The sequence below is a fragment of the Pristiophorus japonicus genome, chromosome 14, assembly GCF_044704955.1.
Source record: "Pristiophorus japonicus isolate sPriJap1 chromosome 14, sPriJap1.hap1, whole genome shotgun sequence".
NCBI classification, from domain to species: domain Eukaryota; kingdom Metazoa; phylum Chordata; class Chondrichthyes; family Pristiophoridae; genus Pristiophorus; species Pristiophorus japonicus.
Genome location: NC_091990.1, coordinates 141,394,148 through 141,408,727, shown reverse-complemented (window position 1 = coordinate 141,408,727; position 14,580 = coordinate 141,394,148). Strand labels below are relative to the sequence as shown.

Sequence of the window (14,580 nt, the reverse complement as noted above, 5' to 3'; positions counted from 1 at the left end):
TTATTTATAAGGTTTTCAAAAGAAATATAACTGTCTTCTGTGCAAAATCCATTGTTTTTGTATAACAGTTCAAAACACCATTAGATTGTTATCTCTTGCATTATCAACAATATTCCATTAGATTCTAGACAAACCATTACTTTGGGAAATCTGGTGATCGCTCGATCCTTACTGACAGGTGAGGCATACAATATACCGTTCTTCATTCCTCCTTGCTCTGCATGAAGTCCCTCTGAATATTCCTGTGTTAAATATCTATGTTTAATGCTTGATAGTATTGTTAGGGAGAGATCTATGTACATAGCCTGAATGGTTTCTGTTGGGCCATGGTATGCATTAATGATTTCTCAATGGTCCTTAATAGTAACACCAGTCGGGCAACAGGAGAAACTAGAACTTCAAAAACTCCAGCCATGACTGGTCATCAGCTCAATAAAAATAAAGTCCTAATGGAAATATAACCTTTCTTCAGCACTCATTTGTCATAAAAGTATTAAAAACTGTCCAAAACTTAATACATGCACATATTTAATTTAATAGATGCAAACTAAAAATGATAACTAGGTCACTATCCCTCATGAAATTTTGCCACTGGGATTTAAAATATATATTTTCTTACCAGGTGTTCACAGGTTATCTCAGGAAGAGAGTAACTAGTCAGGGGTAGCAACATGAAAACTGCTATTATAAACAGATATATTTTCAGCAGCTTTTCCCGATGGATTGTGGCTTGAAAGCCCGCACCCGCCTTATTAAAGGTTATTGCATCGTGTACTGCACACATGTGGTCTTTTTGTGGCATTGCAATGATGTTGGAAAAAGCACTTCTAGTAGAAACAGCCTAGGCTATTCCAATAGTGACATAAATGATGTGATGTCAATTGACAGTAGTGGGCCAGTTCAACTCTGTGAATGAATAAACCTTGAAACTTTACGTTCACTATAGTTATTATGGCCTAGAAATTGGCCATCTTAGCGCCTCCCGTTATCGTTTCTGGGGGCGATAACGTGGCGCTAACGACTTACTGACCAGGCGCGGTGAGATGAACGACTCCCGTTAATGTGAGCGGGAGGTTTGCGGCAACGGTAAAACATTTCGCCACGATCTCCTGCGCCCGGTGATTGTGACATCATCGCCCCGGTAGCGCCCCAGACCCGAACTTTGGTTCTGTCCCCTGCAGCATCGCCGGGCAACAACACCGACAGCTGCAGGAGGCAGGAGCTTCGGGAGGAGAAGTGGTTGCCGAGGTAAGTAGGAACATTTCTAAAAATGCTTTTTTTTCCATTTTTTTCAATTCTCCTTTGAAAGGCAATCGATCAGCCCGGTACTCTGCGGGAGTGCATGGGGCTGATCGGGTCGGATTGAGGCTGCCGTTGGGGACCAGCTCACTGGTCCCAATGCAGAGCCTGCAGCGATGGCCTTTCCTTTTAACGGAGGGAAGTAGCCTCGGATTGCGGCAGCAATGCACGGCCCATTGTACAGCGCTGCACCACCACCATCCCGCCTACGTTCCTTCCTGGAGCGTTAACACCAAATTTAGAAAGAGCTAGGAATCATTAGCGCCTGGTGCTAATTAAGTGCTTATTTCACATTAACTAATATCTTGCTACAATTTACTGGCCTTGGTATATTTCATTAACACAAATGAAGTAAATCTGATAATTTTAAGAAATATATCAGTGTGTCTATGGCATATCAATACTGCAAATACAAAACATTTTTTTGAACTCACTGGTAGCTTCAATCTTGGTCTCACCAACAACCTACAATAATAATGATATGACTAATTAAGAGTGAGACATTTGAAGACCTTGATCCATGTTGACAATGAATTAAAATCTTGCTTCCATTCAAGGGCTTAGCTTATGCTGTAATTGGTGCTAATGTTATTGTAAGCTTTTCTGAAATATTTGCAAGCTTCAGATAAGGTCCCCTGCTAAAATATGTAACATTTAGAGCATAACCTTCTATGGTAATGAAACTCCACCCTAATTATAATTGCGCAGGATAAAAAGCTGCAACTTTCTGACATTGTGGTAGGGTATGGGATTGTGCTACAGCTCTCCATGTGTGATCTTCTACTGCTGATCAGCCACATGAGGAAGATACCGAGTAAAGGCAGGGTATTTGGCACAGAGAGCCAGGGTAACCTTCTCACAGATGTTTGCACAGCATTATGGGCTGAGCATTGATCTCAGAGCAGGTTGCCTTTCTATCCTCTTTTGAATGGTGTAGAATAGAGAAACAACTGAAATAAAAGAATCAATAAATTGTTGCAAAGTCTTAAGTGATACCAAGATTTCCACTAGCATTTTGAAAAATTCACATTTTCACAGTTAAGTACAGTCAAAGCTTACTTGTAGAACATCTGTTTAGGCACAGGAGCATGTACATTTTTAATTTTTTTACAAATGTGACTGGGTTTTCGAAGTCATTGCTTTATTTATGTATAAGTCTGCAAAATCATATTTTTTCAACATTTAACTTGCAAGAACAGTTTTCCTGGCAAAAATAAAATGTTCTAATACAATGTGATGAACATGTGATTAAGACAGGATTAAAAAGTCATAAGGGTAACTACAAATAATTAAATGCTATATGGAAAATGATGGTTCCTGAGATCTTGGAAATCTCATGCCAAAAAAGCCAACTGGTCAAAGGAAGAAAGAACTTGCATTTCTATAGTGCTTTTCACAACCTCGGGTTATCCCAAAGTGCTTTACAGCCAATTACATACTTCTTTATTCACTGTTCTATTGTCGGTAAATGCAGTAGCAATGTTGCAAACAACAATGACCAGATAATAAAGACCAAGGATATGTCATATAGAATATAAGATTGTGACAGGAACAGAGCTTCACTATGTATTCAACAGGGAAATTTGCAGAATATAGAGTAAGGGCATTTTTTGACTTCAGGTATCTTCAAGAGGTACAGATTATCCATAGTTCTATGACAGGCAAGTTGTCTACATGTGTGAAGATTGGTTATTTGATGTATATACCAGCCAAGATACTGTCATTTTGTTCATATGGAGATAAATTATTTATTGATCCTTTGAAGGACAAAGAGTGTTTGTTTGTGTAACCACTGGCCATCATTTTTCAAACATTAAGGATGGTTTCACTGTCAGTTAGATGCCAAAAGCATACAAACACCACTATATAAAACTATAATTTATATCTTATCTCCTTGACTGGTAGAAATGATCCATTGTTCTGGTTGCCTGACTATTGAAAACAAATTCCTCTGATCTTGATTTTGAAACCTGCCTTTGGAAGTCCTAAAAAGATGTATAAGAGCTTAAAGTTTCCATGACGACTTTAGTTTCTTGTTTTACACAGCCTATTCATGTAAGAGAGTGAAGAGGGGCTCCATGGGGATTGTTGCTCATATAACATTTAATCAGAAACTCAGTTAAAGGATCTTGGAAATAATCTCAAAGATTTTGGACTTTTTTTGTTTTTGGAACCGTTTTAGTATTATGTAAGGTAAGTTTAATATTAATTATTACTTGTGTGTCTTCTGCTTCTTACATAATTATCTTACTATAAATAAGTTCAACTATTGACTTTAGCTATTTAATACTTCATTGCAATTCCTGTGAAAGACCATGCACTTTTTTAAAAACTCATGTGTCTTCTCTTGAGGCAAGTTATATCATTTGATATTCAGTTTTGAATATTACTTATTTGCTCTATCTGTTGGGATGTCTGTATTTTTAAATCAGTAATAAGTCAAACGAAAAGGTCAGCAAGGATTAGACCTGCATATGATTATTTCAATGTAGGAAACCTGGCAGCTAATTTGCATGTAGCTAGGTCCCACAAACAGCAAAGAGATAATGATCAGATGATTTGTTTTAGTAATGTTGGTTGAGAGATAAAAATTGATATGGACATTGAGGAAAACTCCCTTCCTCTTCTACGAATAGTGTCATGGGATATTTTGCGTCCATCTGAGAGGGCAGAGAGGGTCTCGGTTTAACGATTCATCCAAAAGTTGGTATCTCTGACAATACAACACTCCCTCAGTACTGCACTGATGTGTCAGTGTAGATTACGTGCTCAAATCCCTGGAATGGGACTTGAACTCTCAACCTTCTGACTCGAGCAAGAGTGTTACCACTTAGCCAAGGCTGACACCTAGTTAAAGTAAAGTTACAATTAGTTGAAGTGTTAACTTCATAGAATACATTTTCATTGGAAGTCATTCCTTTGGCGGTTCCTAATTCTACTGGTTGGTGTGAACTCTCAAATCACATGGAAACAGGAATTAACGTAAGACAAAATGGTGGCAAATGGCAAAAATTGTGATGTAGAGGCACTTACCAGCCACAATTATTCAAACAAAAGCTGTTGTGGGCATCAACATGTAAGGTTCTGACTCGGTCCAAGTTAATTCATAAATACTTTAACCTAAAATTAATTATTTTGTATTTAGGTTAATAATTGTACCTAAAATGTTTCTGTGCAATATTCTTTGGTTTATATTACATCCATTACCTCTCCGTAATCAGATATTGGGAGAGCCTATGTAGTAGTAGTCACTAGAAATTTAACAGGTTGACTATTAGGCAATTGTAAAATGGGACTTGTGCATTTTCTGCGTCATATAAAATGTTCTCTGGCATTAAATTGACAGCAAGACCAATTCTTTTAAAACAATTTGAAATAAGTTTATTAAACACACACATGCACGTAGCCTATCAGACCAAACAACAGTCTATTTGTATCCTATGGACTCTACTTAATTACAACAGGTAAGTTTATGAGTTACAGATTTAAACAGACATATACTTCCCTCTGAATCAAGCAAATTTTGCGGTGGTCTTCCTTGCTTCTTGGTCTGTTTCTGTAGAGGGAGGCTTCCTGCTTTGTTGCATGGTCAACAGGAGAGCGAGAACAGGCGTTGGGGTTCCTTTTTTATATCTCTTAAGTCCATGGGGCTGGAATTTGATCAGCTTTTCCGCCGGGTGGATTTTTTTCCATTTTTTTGATTAATTTTCCGCCTATCTTAATTGAATAATCATAGCGGTTTTTTGGGTGGTAATCCGGTGGTGGCGATTTTTGATCAAAATCTAGCCCATTGTCTCTTAGCATAAATTGGTAAAGCCCCAGGATTGGGTCTTAGTTTCAAGGCAGTTCTTTAATTGGCTTTCCTCACATATGTGACTGTCTGCAGAAACTGGTGCCGTTTCTTAATTAGGTTAATCGTTTTCGTATTAACACCTTTTAATGATTCTGCTAGTCTGGTGAGTTTCGATGGGTTTATTTACCCTGAGAGTTATGTTATCTTTTGTTCCTTTAATGGGAACTCTTGCATTCAAACGGCAGCATGTCTGTGTCGATCACCCCTTGCTGCTTTCCTTCAGCTCCGCCCAGAAAAGACTTGAACTTGATGTCATTTCTCTGTTAAGAGGCATTCTGTATCCATTTTGTGTTTGTAAGTTTATCTATTACATACATCCCATATCAATAGGCTCAAGTTCATCACACATCATAATTCTGTCATCAACGTACACTTTTATTCTTAGAGTCGTTTCATCTTTTTCCATAAAATAGAATGATTTACTGGTCAAATTGTATCATCTTCTTTATGGCGGACTAGACAAGAGAAAGCAAATTATCACATTGAGAGGAATAATCTCAGAATTACAGTTGAGGCTGTGATTCTAACTCAAGACCTTCTAACTGTGAATCCAGCGCCCCAGGTTGTTGGGTACTAACTATTTTCAATTTACTTTACAGGTAGTGAGTATCACTGTCCATAGTCAAACTCCGTCCGATATTGTTGGCTGCTGTTTTGGATGTCTTGATGCAGAACATTCTACTTTATACAAAGCATCAGGAATGTCATGTGAGTACATGGATTGAATAGCGGGAGTTTTTTTCCCAATGGAAAATTAAAAAGCTATCTTGTGAATAAATGTTGACTTTTTTTTCCTATGCTCAGTAAAAGCATTTGTACACTAACAACTGTACTAAAATAGCACAAAAGTGAATTTTACACAGATGCATTAACAAGTTCCCTCAGAACAAATTTGAACCCTTTTGTTAGTCATGGTAACAGTTCTACATCTTTCATCTCCCGGAAAGACGTCAACTTAACACCAATACTGTAATTTTCATGTGTATGTTTCTTTAGCGAGTAAGGAATCTGTATACTTTTAACTGAAAAATAATTTTTTTTACGATTGTTGAATAGTATTATCTGTGTAATCTTTTCATCAGTTTCACGCTATGATAGACTGATAAAGCCAACCTGTGGTTCTTAGTCAAGCAGATAATGTTCAATTTAGTAAGGCCATACATACTTGGATTCATTTGCGCAATTTGCTGATAAAATAATTGTATGTGAACGATGCAAATTGGCCAGCAACCTGTAGTGAGGAAGAGTTGCCCCATGAATTGTGAATCGCCACAAGTTGCTGGACAATTTGTGCAGCTTTGCGAAAATGGCATCCGTACCTTAACCTTCCTGTGATATTCATGAAGTTGCTGCATTTGCATTGGTGATTGCCCATTAAATGTGTCACGGGAAGTTAATATGATGTGTTAATTGTTAATGACTGCCAATCAACCTCCCTGGCCCAGAAAGTGAACAATTAGAAGTGTGGAGTCTAATGTCAACAGGTAGTGAATTGTTGTTGGAGATTTTAACAATATCAGATTCTTAAATTAAAAGCAAGTTTTTACTTTTCCTTTCCCTCTCTTTTAGTCTCTCTTAATTCAGTCTTTTTTTTCCATCTCTTTATTTTTCTTTCTGTACCTGATTTGACATTGAATTTACCCTCCTTCATCCTCCTTCTCAGTCCTTCCTCAGTTTATTTATCAACCCTTAAATCTCACTGGTGAAGGAAATACACTCTTTGTCCCATTGTTCACCAAATTCCCAGATGCCCTGCTGCACTCATCGCATCATTATCAGCTTGCACTTGCAGCAACTTTGTGGGTAGATATTTTTGAGCTGAAAAGTGCAGGAACAAGTCTAGCAAACAGGATACACTCTGAGATGCCCCGCTCCAGCAAATTCTGGGACAGTATTTTTCAAATACAAAATGTGTGGAACTGCACATTGTTCACTTTTTTTCTTCTTATCCCTTTGAACCTAAAGGTAAATGGAAAGATTTTAATTTTCATCACTGGGCAGTAAACTCAGCATTACAGATCGTCTGCTGGTTAAACATCCTGCCGGATTTAGATTGGACGGGTTGTAGAACGAGTGACCGATCTGCTATTGCCAGTGATAAAAGTTTAAATTTACCTCAGAATGTTGTAAGTTTATGAAACTGAACCTCATGGTCTGCTTAATCAGTGAAAGATTCTGGGAATGAATTCTACTGAGCATTAATGTCACATTTTCTACCACATATTCTTGCTTGAGATAACATCACAAGATTTGTCACTAATGGCGTCAATTACATGAATTCTCAAAATGGTCAGCAGGGTAACACAGGACATTCAGTTCAAATAACATGCATCATCATCATCATAGGCAGTCCCTTGAGACTGAGGAAGAATTGCTTCCACTCGAAAAGGGAGTTATCAGGTGACACTTTTCAGAATGGCAGGCAATGACTAGTGGGGTACCGCAAGGTTCTGTGCTGGGTCCCCAGCTGTTTACATTGTACATTAATGATTTGGACGAGGGGATTAAATGTAGTATCTCCAAATTTGCGGATGACACTAAGTTGGGTGGCAGTGTGAGCTGCGAGGAGGATGCTATGAGGCTGAAGAATGACTTGGATAGGTTAGGTGAGTGGGCAAATGCATGGCAGATGAAGTATAATGTGGATAAATGTGAGGTTATCCACTTTGGTGGTAAAAACAGAGAGACAGACTATTATCTGAATGGTGACAGATTAGGAAAAGGGGAGTTGCATCGAGACCTGGGCGTCATGGTACATCAGTCATTGAAGGTTGGCATGCAGGTACAGCAGGCGGTTAAGAAAGCAAATGGCATGTTGGCCTTCATAGCGAGGGGATTTGTGTACAGGGGCAGGGAGGTGTTACTACAGTTGTACAGGGCCTTGGTGAGGCCACACCTGGAGTATTGTGTACAGTATTGGTCTCCTAACTTGAGGAAGGACATTCTTGCTATTGAGGGAGTGCAGCGAAAGTTCACCAGACTGATTCCTGGGATGGCAGGACTGACATATCAAGAAAGACTGGCTCAACTGGGCTTGTATTCACTGGAGTTCAAAAGAATGAGAGGGGATCTCATAGAAACGTTTAAAATTCTGACGGGGTTTAGACAGGTTAGATGCAGGAAGAATGTTCCCAATGTTGGGGAAATCCAGAACCAGGGGCCACAGTCTAAGGATAACGGATAAGCCATTTAGGACCGAGATGAGGAGAAACTTCTTCACCCAGAGAATGGTGAACCTGTGGAATTCTCTATCACAGGAAGTTGTTGAGGCCAATTCACTAAATATATTCAAAAGGGAGTTAGATGTAGTCCTTACTACTAGGGGGATCAAGGGGTATGGCGAGAAATCTGGAATGGGGTACTGAAATTGCATGTTCAGCTATGAACTCATTGAATGGCGGTGCAAGCTCGAAGTGCCGAATGGCCTACTCCTGCACCTATTTTCTATGTTTCTATGTTTCTTTGACTGTACAGTCCAATATAGGAATTAGAGTCTCTGTCACAGGTGGGACAGACAGTCATTGAAGGAAAGGATGGGTGGGGAGACTGGTTTGTCGCATGCTCCATCTGCTGTCTGCGATTGATTTCTGCATGCTCTTGGTGACAAGACTCGAGGTTCTCAGCGCCCTCCTGGATGCTCTTCCTCCACTTAGGGCGGCCTTAGGCCAGGGATTCCCAGGTGCCGGTGGGGATGTTGCACTTTATCAAGGAGGCTTTGAGGGTATCCTTGAAACATTTCCTTTGCCCATCTGGGGCTCGCTTGCCATGTAGGAGTTCCGAATTGAGTGCTTGCTTTGGGAGTCTCGTGTCGGGCATGCGGACGATGTGGCCCGCCCAACGGAGTGACAGACATCAATCAAATCAGTAACTACCTACTTGGACAGACAATACTGATCTTTTGAGCTATTCTGCAATGAGTGCCCAATGATGGCAGAAGTTTTGATTTTACCTGTTGCATTTAGACATAAGCACGAATGGGTGATAGGAAATGAGAAATAAATCAGTGCTCAGTCATAATGTCATTCAATGTTACACTGACTGTGGTCTATATTCCTTCCAAGTAAGATAGACGGTATCTACAAACATTAACATACCATACAGACAAAATTGCAAAAAAAACTACAATTTTTCTTAATCTATTCTGTTGAATTTATTGAATAATTCAGAAATGAGTAAAGGCACAGTTAATTATTTATTTAATAAAATACAGTGGACTAACTTGGCAAAAAGCAAGACAGAAAAAAATATTGACAGCCCTTGTAGACTCACTACATATCCATATATCATTAGCTAATACAGTTTGTGTAATAATTGAATGCCCCCATTGATGGTGGCACAATGTTTCTCAAAGAACTCTTCGAGCGAATGATGTCCCGATGTATCGAGTCTACTGGTTGTTTCTCATATGCTGTAGTAACAAAGCAGTATACACTCTGTTAAAACGTACCTCATTCCTATTCAACTAAAACTCTGCAGGTTTTAAAATGAAAAGTGCCTAAAAGCCTGCATGTTGTTATATTCTAAGAATGGATTTGAAATCAAGTATTATCCACATACTAATGGCTGCATGGAGTTTTCCAGCTGTCTGAACCTTGCCCGCTGCTGTCCTTTATTCCATCTTGAAACATGCTGGGACTTCAGTTGTGGCCAAAATAATGGCTGCATTACCTCATGCTGCACATCAAGGAGTCATGCACTCAGCACTCAAAAATGAAAGTAATATTCATTTAATAGTTGTTACCTTTTGAAGTATAATGTAATTAAATAGGTGGCATAAGAATGACATTGAGAAATTGTATGGCAGATTTTAACTTTTCAGATCTTTGTCTAGGTTTCATAATACAACTTTTTGATTATTATGAACCTCTGTTGGGTGAGAAATTTAAAAATTATTGATTGAAGTGATAGCTCAGACACCAACAGCATATCTTAGCAGCCAAGCTTTTTTGACACATTTGCTTCAGGATGTATCATGTATGGTATGAGGGGCAAATGAAAATATTTCTCTCATTTACTGTACCTCTGTGTAGATGGCAGGCTCTGATGTGTACCCAATTGGCAAAAGCAGTTGTCACTGATTCATTGTCTACACTTCAGTTGTTGAGGTTGCAGCGTTTTCTGATGTTATTGTTGCAATTTCCAACATACGTCAAACCTTTCCAATGCTCCCGTTTTTAATTCTTGTTGCCAATTAAAGTTTTGTGGCATGCTATCTGGCTGATAGTCATCAGTAAATTAAACATATTGATCAAAGAAGATTCAGTTTAGATAATTATATTTTGCCCGCCTGCAAGGTAACATGTAACAACATCTATCACTGTGCACCTTGTGGCCATTATTTTTCACAGAAATACATAAAGCATCCTGCACAGGATACAATGAAATGTAATTTTTACCTATTATTGTAAAGATTTTGTAAATTGATCCCCAAAGGTGAGATAAAATTGGGGTACTTTGCCCTTAACAGGTTTTAGTTAATAAAATAACTTTAAGGGCTAGACTTTCGGCAACATTCTGCCCATTTACCAATCATATTACCACCCATTTACTGTTTTGTAAGCCATTAACGTCCATTAATTGTTTTAAGTGGAAACTAGCGCCCACTTACCGCTCATATACTGCCAGTGGTAATTTCAGCAGCCTATTACTGACGGCGGTAAACGGAACTGTGATTTTTCATGCACTTCAACTTGCACCATCCAAATACCGCCCATATTACCGCTGGGCGTTAAATTCGGTAATTTGGCCAAATACCGCCCATATTACCGCTGGGCGTTAAATTCGGTAATTTGGCCAAATACCGCCCAAATTACCACCGGCATAATGTACCGCCCTGAAAAAACTGCACTTACCTGACTTTAACCCAGCGGTACGGACACCATGTTTTAAAACGGATGAACTTGAGGAAAAGGCTACTTCAAGTTGGAGGGAGCATTAAAATCATTTGTGCGTGTATTTTAAGGGTGTTTGAAATCAATGCTTATAATCTGAGGGTATAGTAGTCTACCTGGAATAATCTTTTGGTTGTATAAGGAAAATTGAATAATTTTTGACAGTTCAGAGGACTTTTAAAGGAATGAGGCCTGCAATTTCTCAGCCAATATTGCTAACTAATTACATGCTGCAGAATAGAGTTGGAAGAAGGTTCACTGAAGAGCATTATGTGCCCAATCAAAGAGGTGGCAGACTGCTGAGGAGGAGGAGACCTTACAGCCAACCTTGCAGGGATAAGCGATTATATCTGGACCCATCCGATGAAGCGTGCGATAGAAGGCTGAGATTCCGAAAGGAGGTCATCAATGAGATATGCCAGCTAATTAAGGGAGACCCGCAGCCGATCAGGACCGCACTGCCTGTTGAGTTTGAGGTGACTGCAACACTTTCATTCAATGCATCGGGCTCCTTTCAGGCATCAGCTGATGACATTTGCTGCATCTCTCAGCACGCCACACATCGCTGCATTCGGCAGGTGTCAGAAGTGCTTTACGCACGAAGGTTTGACTTTATAAAATTCCCAATGACCAGGGAGGCACAGAGTGAGAGGGCTTTCGGTTTCTCGAGAATAGCAAACTTCCCTAAGGTCCAGGGTGCAATAGACTGTACGCACATCGCCCTGCGAGCACCTTTAGAGGATGCAGAGGTGTTTTGGCACTGAAAAACCAGAAGAGGAAGAGGAGGTCGAGCAGGACGAGGAGGAGTCTGGGTGATGAACCCGTGGCACCATCACCCCTACACTGCAGGAGAAACCCTGTGGTAGATATGCAGCAACAAAACTGTTACGTCAGCAGCTCATAAATGAACACTTTGCTTGAACGGTAAGGGTTAAGTTTAAACCTTGCCTGGCCATTATTTGCAACTCTTGTATTGATTGTTAATCCCTCATTTAGTAAAAGTGAATGAGATACTGCACAATAATTGTTAAGTTCAATAACATTTTATAAATTATGAAAAATGTTTCTTGTGATATAAATTAATAAATAATAAACAAATCTTTTTAAAGTAAATTTGCAACAAAATTAAATGAGATTGAAAAAAATGAAACATTAAACTTTAAACATTAAACCCACAACACCACAACGCCCCCCGAAACAGTAAACAGTTAACAATTTTTTGTTAAAAGTTAACATTTTTTGAATAAGCAACCCCCCCCCCACCAAACTGCCAACCATTCTACCTGCGACCACCATTCCCACCGCCTCTTCCCCCCGCCTCCCCCTTCACCTCATCCCCAATTGTTTCTTGGCATCACCCCTACCCCTGCCCCATGCCCGAGTTGGTACCAGTCTGTTGTGCAGCAGGGTGCCCTGAGCGCTGCTGCTATAGGTGGGGGGGTGACAGTGGCAGGGCCATGAGTGGGTACTCTGGAGAAGAGGGAGGGTCTGACTCATCATTACCATGCTCCTGACTCCCATGTGCTTTCGGTCGTGGTGGTACAACACCTTGGGGTTCAGTGTCGTCATTAGCATTGGCAGTCCCTCGGAATCGAGGACGACTTGCCTCCACTCTTAAAATGAGTCCTTAGGTGACTGAACAATACGAGAACCACAGTCTCTGTCGCAGGTGGGACAGACAGTCGTTGAGGGAAAGGGTGGGTGGGACCGCTTTGCCACACGATCTTTCCGCTGCCTGCGTTTGATTTCTGCATGTTCTCGGTGATAAGACTCGAGGTGCTCAGCGCCCTCCCGGATGCACTTCCTCCACTTAGGGCGGTTTTTGGCCAGGGACTCCCAGGTGTCGGTGGGGATATTGCACTTTATCAGGGAGGTTTTGAGGGTATCTCTGCCCACCTTTGGCTCATTTGCAGTGAAGGAGTTCCGAGTAGAGCGCTTGCTTTGGGAGTCTCATTTCTGGCATGCGAATAATGTGGCCTGCCCAGCGGAGCTGATCAAGTGTGGTCAGTGATTCAATGCTGGGGATGTTGGCCTGGTCGAGGACGCTAATGTTGGTGTGTCTGTCCTCCCAGGGGATTTGTAGGATCTTGCGGAGACATTGTTGGTGGTATTTCTCCAGCAACTTGAGGTGTCTATTTTACATGGTCCATGTCTCTGAGCCATACAGGAGGGTGGGTATTACTACAGCGCTGTAGACCATGAGCTTGGTGGCAGTTTTGAGGGCCTGATCTTTGAGGCGGTGTTGAATCTCGTCGTCAATGTTTGCTCTTGTTGATAAGAGGCTTCCCAGGTATGGGAAATGATCCATGTTGCCCAGGGCTGCGCCGTGAATCTTGATGACTGGAGAGAAGTGCTGTGCAGCGAGGACCTTTGTCTTACGGATGTTTAGTGTAAGGCCCATGCTTTCGTACGCCTCAGTAACTACGTCGACTATGTCCTGGAGTTCAGCCTCTGTATATGCACAGATGCAGGCGTCGTCCGCGTATTGTAGCTCGACGACAGAGGTTGGGGTGGTCTTGGACTTGGCCTGGAGACGACGAAGGTTGAACAGGTTCTCACTGGTTCTGTAGTTTAGTTCCACTCCAGCGGGAAGCTTGTTGACTGTGAGGTGGAACATGGCAGCGAGGAAGATTGAGAAGAGGGTTGTGGCGATGACACAGCCCTGTTTGACCCCGGTCCAGATGTGGATTGGGTCTGTAATGGATCCGTTGTAGACCGACTCCAGCAACTGCCGCATGGCATCAACGGAATTGGCGGTTCGCCGCATCATCGCAATCAGCACCTCCATGTCCTCCGATTGGCATGCTGACTGCGCTGCCATGTTTCCGGCCAGTCCACCAATTGTCTGTAGGAGCTCTCGACCAATGTCAATGCTCGCCTTAGACAGGGCAACCATGTCCAGGTCGACGTTTGCCTGTCTCCCAGCACGCCTCCCCTGCTGAATTGGCCTAGGCGGATTTGGCACGAGGGCTGTACCACTCGGTGTGTACCACTCGGTGTGTCCTGCTGCACACCGCTTGGTCCCGCCACTTCCTCGGAGCCTGCCCACCACCGCCGGGGAAAAAAAGCTGAAACTAGCGGCTTTGGATCTTGGCGGTATTTGGCGGCATTGAAAAGTTGAGAAATTCATACTGCCCGAATACCGCCGAGAAACAGACGGTAACGGTATAAATAGAAAGTCTAGCCCTAAATGTTATAATAGGTCTCTCTCATTTCAAATGCAAGTGGTCAGATTTGGCATGTAAGCCTGCAAACTGCTATGTTTTGAGCATCTCAGTGCTAAAAGTGGACATGTCTCCTTAAACTCTGAATGTATATTTTTAAAATAAATCTTTCAAACTGCTGATTTTGTTGATTTTTCTAAGATATATATGTTACTAGATATGACAGGGGCAGCAAAGGTCTATGTTTATGCTTAATACGTGAGGCTCTAGAAATATATAGTCATCTCAGATTGAAATTGGAACAAATGCACCCTGCAGAGGAAATAGATTGGAATAAAGAATAGTTCTCAATAATGTTATGAAAAGGTAAGCC

General features: G+C 41.1%; 1 protein-coding gene across 3 annotated transcripts in view; it reads left to right on the top strand.

Moving 5' to 3' along the window:
• Positions 1-14,580, top strand: part of LOC139280134 (leucine-rich repeat-containing protein 4C-like) — a 1,057,670-nt gene that overhangs the window by 219,030 nt on the left and 824,060 nt on the right. For all 3 annotated transcript variants that reach the window (XM_070899660.1, XM_070899658.1, XM_070899659.1), the window contains exon 2: positions 5,752-5,860. The gene's annotated coding sequence lies outside the window, so the exon portion shown is untranslated. The remainder of the gene's footprint in view (positions 1-5,751; positions 5,861-14,580) is intronic.